At 38.6% G+C, this 4944-nt stretch overlaps 1 non-coding gene across 1 annotated transcript; it reads left to right on the top strand.

The window, feature by feature from the left end:
- The first annotated feature begins 346 nt into the window (after positions 1–346).
- LOC130983454 (small nucleolar RNA R71) lies at positions 347–454 on the top strand. Its single transcript, XR_009087443.1, has one exon. It is a non-coding gene; the product is annotated as a small nucleolar RNA R71 (small nucleolar RNA).
- The last annotated feature ends 4490 nt before the right edge of the window (positions 455–4944 follow it).

Here is a 4944-nt window from a genome sequence, read left to right as displayed (position 1 = left end):
AGAATCATAAGCTTCTTCTTCAGATGAAGCATCCTTAGTACTGCCTGGTGCATTTTGCATTCCAGACAGACTTTGAAAAATCAAATTGACTTGCTGAGTCAATATTTTGTTCTGAGCCAATATGGCATTCAGAGTATCAATCTCAAGAACTCCTTTCTTTTGATTTGTTCCATTGTTCACAGGATTCCTTTCAGAAGTGTACATGAATTGGTTATTTGCAACCATTTCAATGAGCTTCTGTAGGCGTCTTCTTCAGATGAAGAGATCCTCCAGCAGAGCTATCCAAAGACATCTTGGATAGTTCAGAGAGACCATCATAGAAAATACCTATGATGCTCCATTCAGAAAGCATGTCAGAGGGACATTTTCTGATCAATTGTTTGTATCTTTCCCATGCTTCATAGAGGGATTCTCCTTCCTTCTGTCTGAAGGTTTGGACTTCCACTCTAAGCTTACTCAATTTTTGAGGTGGAAAGAACTTTGCCAATAAGGCATTGACTAGCTTTTCCCAAGAGTTCAGGCTGTCTTTAGGTTGTAAGTCCAACCATATTCTAGCTCTGTCTCTTACAGCAAAAGGGAATAGCATAAGTCTGTAGACCTCAGGGTCAACCCCATTAGTCTTGACAGTGTCACAGATTTGCAAGAATTCAGCTAAAAACTGATGAGGATCTTCCAGTGGAAGTCCATGGAACTTGCAATTCTGTTGCATTAGAGAAACTAATTGAGGCTTAAGCTCAAAGTTGTTTGCTCCAATGGCAGGGATAGAGATGCTTCTCCCATAGAAGTCGGGAGTAGGTGCAGTAAAGTCACCCAGCACCTTCCTTGCATTGTTGGCATTATTGTTGTTTTCGGCTGCCATGTCTTCTTCTTCTCTGAAGATTTCTGTTAGGTCCTCGGAGAGTTGTGCCTTAGCTTCTCTTAGCTTTCGCTTCAAGGTCCTTTCAGGTTCAGGGTCAGCTTCAACAAGAATGCCTTTGTCTTTGTTCCTGCTCATATGAAAGAGAAGAAAACAAGAAAGTATGGAATCCTCTATGTCACAGTATAGAGATTCCTTGAGGTGTCAGAGGTACAGAAAAATAGAAGGAAGAGGTAGAAGAATTCGAACTTAGTGAGATAAGGTTCGAATTGTGCATTGAGGAGGAGTGGTACTCCATAAATAGAAGGATGTGCGAAGAGGGGAAGAGATTTTTTCGAAAATTAATTAAAAAGATTTTAAAATCATTTTGAAAAAGATTTTGAAGAAGATATGATTGAAAACTTTTTTTTTTTGAAAAAGATGTGATTTAAAAGTTATGATTTTAAAAAGATGTGATTGAAAAGATATGATTTGAAAAACAATTTAAAAAGATTTGATTTTAAAAATTAATGACTTGGCTAACAAGAAAAGATATGATTCAAACATTAAACCTTTCTCAACAGAAAAGGCAACATACTTGAAATGTTCAATCAAATCATTAATTGTTAGCAAGTATCTTTGAAAATGGAAAGAAATTGATTTTGAAAAAGATTTGATTGAAAAGATATGATTTGAAAAAGATTTGATTTTGAAAAACTTTGAAAACTTGAAAAAAATTTGCATTAAAAATAGAATCTTCCCTCTTGTGCCATCCTGGCGTTAAACGCCCAGAATGGTGCACATTTTGGTGTTTAACGCCAAAAGCTCTACCCTTTTGGGCGTTAAACGCCCAGCCAGGCACCCTGGCTGGCGTTTAAACGCCAGTCTTTCCTTCTTCATTGGGCGTTTTGAACGCCCAGCTTTTTCTGTATAATTCCTCTGCTGCATGTACTGAATCTTCAGTTCCCTGTATTATTGACTTTGAAAATAGAACCAAGATCAAATAAACAAAGCATGCAAGACACCAAACTTAAAATGAGACACTAGACTCAACAAGAAACATAAAATATTTTTGGTTTTTATGATTTTGTAATTTTTTTGGTTTTTTCGAAAATAAAGGTATCAAAATTCTTAATGAAAATCCCAGGAATCATTGCAATGCTAGTCTAAGACTTTGGTCCAGGAATTAGACATGGCTTCACAGCCAGCCAAGCTTTCAAAGAAAGCTTCGGTCCAAAACACTAGACATGGCCAATGGCTAGCCAAGCCTCAGCAAATCATTGCTCCAATAGCCAGATTGATAGAAATCAACAAGCTCTTGTGATGATAAGTTGAAACCTCGGTCCAATAAGATTAGACATGGCTTCACAGCCAGCCAGACTTCAACAAATCATCATGAAACTCTAGAACTCATTCTTAAGAACTCTGAAAAAAAAATACCTAATCTAAGCAACAAGATGAACCGTCAGTTGTCCATACTCAAAACAATCCCCGGCAACGGCGCCAAAAACTTGACATGCGAAATTGTGATCACTACTTTTCACAACTCAAATAATCCCTAGTAATGGCCCCAAAGACTTGGTGCTCAATACCATGGCATAAACACAACTTCGCACAACTAACCAGCAAGTGCACTGGGTCGTCCAAGTAATAAACCTTACGCGAATAAGGGTCGATCCCACGGAGATTGTTGGTATGAAGCAAGCTATGGTCACCTTGTAAATCTTAGTCAGGCAGACTCAAATGGTTATGGATGATATATGAATAAAACATAAAGATAAAGATAGAGATACTTATGTATTTCATTGGTGAGAGCTTCAGATAAGCGTATGAAGATGCTTTGTCCCTTCCGTCTCTCTGCTTTCCTACTGTCTTCATCCAATCCTTCTTACTCCTTTCCATGGCAAGCTGTATGCAAGGGTTTCACCGTTGTCAGTGGCTACCTCCCATCCTCTCAGTGAAAATGTTCAACGCACCCTGTCACGGCACGGCTATCCAGCTGTCGATTCTCGATCATGTCGGAATAGAATCCAGTGATTCTTTTGCGTCTGTCACTAACGCCCCACAATCGCGAGTTTGAAGCTCGTCACAGTCATTCAATCATTGAATCCTACTCAGAATACCACAGACAAGGTTTAGACCTTCTGGATTCTCTTGAATGCCGCCATCAATTCTAGCTTATACCACGAATATTCCGGTTAAAGAACCCCAGAGATAAACATTAGAGCCTTGTTTGCTTGTAGAACAGAAGTGGTTGTCAGTCACTTGTTCATAAGTGAGAATGATGATGAGCGTCACATAATCATCACATTCATCAAGTTCTTGAGTGCGAATGAATATCTTGGAATAAGAACAAGGCTGAATTGAATAGAAGAACAATAGTAATTGCATTAATACTCGAGGTACAGCAGAGCTCCGCACCTTAATCTGTGGTGTGTAGAAACTCCCACGTTGAAAATACATAAGAACAAAAGTGATCATTGGCTTCGGCCCCAAAGAGGGAACCAGAAAAACCAAGATGAAAATACAATAGTAAAAGGTCCTATTTATAGAGAACTAGTAGCTTAAGAATTACAAAGATGAGTAAATGACATAAAAATCCACTTTCGGGCCCACTTGGTGTGTGTTTGGGCTGAGCATTGAAGCATTTTCGTGTAGAGACTCTTCTTGGAGTTAAACGCCAGCTTTTGTGCCAGTTTGGGCGTTTAACTCCCACTTTGGTGCCAGTTTCGGCGTTTAACGCTGGGAATTCTGAAGGTAAATTTGAACGCCGGTTTGGGCCATCAAATCTTGGGCAAAGTATAGACTATCATATATTGCTGGAAAGCCCAAGATGTCTACTTTCCAACGCCGTTGAGAGCGCGCCAATTGGGCTTTTGTAGCTCCAGAAAATCTACTTTGAGTGCAGGGAGATCAGAATCCAACAGCATCTACAGTCCTTTTAGTCTCTGAATCAGATTTTTGCTCAGGTCCCTCAATTTCAGCCAGAAAATACCTGAAATCACAGAAAAACACACAAACTCATAGTAAAGTCCAGAAAAGTGAATTTTAACTAAAAACTAATAAAAATATACTAAAAACTAACTAAATCCTACTAGAAACATACTAAAAACAATGCCAAAAAGCGTATAAATTATCCGCTCATCATAGAGGAATACCCTGGAGGAGGAGCTAATGTTTGCGCCAACGTTTACCTCAAATGTGAGGTCAAACGTTGGCCAAAGAATGCCTTGGAGGAGATCACGTTTGAGCTCATGTTTGACCTCAAACGTGAACCCAAACGTGAGTGACAGCAAAATGGCCGTTCTGCATAATGCCTTCACGAAGACGTTTGAGTCAATGTTTGCCTCAAACGTTGACTCAAACGTGAAGCACCAACAATCCAATTTGCACGCAGATTTCTCCTCAAGACCAAGAGTGATCAATCAGGGCCATCTTCAACCCAAATCCAAAGTAAGCAAAGTCCACATGACTCAAAGGCACACAGAGAAGCTAGATTAGAAATTTTATTTTGTAAATATTGTTTTCACTTTTCATTTTGTAAAAGCCTATATAAAGGCATTAGTTCCATTTCTCTAAGGAGGTTGGCTCCACTAGGGAGCATTAGGAGTAGGATAGAGATCTCTCTCTTTAGTTTTCTTTTCCGTTTTAAATTTTGGATCAAGAATTGAAGGAATTCTGTTTCACTTGGTTTGAAATCTCTTTGTTCTTCTGCATAATCTTAGTGAATTGAGAATTAAATTTGAGCTTTCATTTACTGCCTTCATCTTTCTTTCATCTGCAATTTGTTCTCTGTTGGGTAAAGGAAGGAATTGAGATCTAGACTTGTTTTCTAGTCTCATTGAACTCCTGAGATCTTCACTTGTCTTTTTAGATTTTATAATTGAATTGAGCTTTCTTTCTGATTTACTTTTCTGCTACAATTTCATCTCTGCAATTTTTACTTTCTGTTGCACTGCCTCCAATTTATTTTTCCTGCAAGTTTAATTTTCTGCAATTGATCTGAGTTCTAATTTACTGCTTTCTTTAATTTCCAGCACCCACCCCCCTTTACATTCACTGCAATTTACATTTCTTGTCATTTAAGCTTCCGCCCATTTAAGTTCCTG

This window comes from Arachis stenosperma, chromosome 5, assembly GCF_014773155.1.
Source record: "Arachis stenosperma cultivar V10309 chromosome 5, arast.V10309.gnm1.PFL2, whole genome shotgun sequence".
NCBI classification, from domain to species: domain Eukaryota; kingdom Viridiplantae; phylum Streptophyta; class Magnoliopsida; order Fabales; family Fabaceae; genus Arachis; species Arachis stenosperma.
Note: the sequence above shows the minus strand (reverse complement) of the source record. Positions and strands in the feature narration are given on the sequence as shown.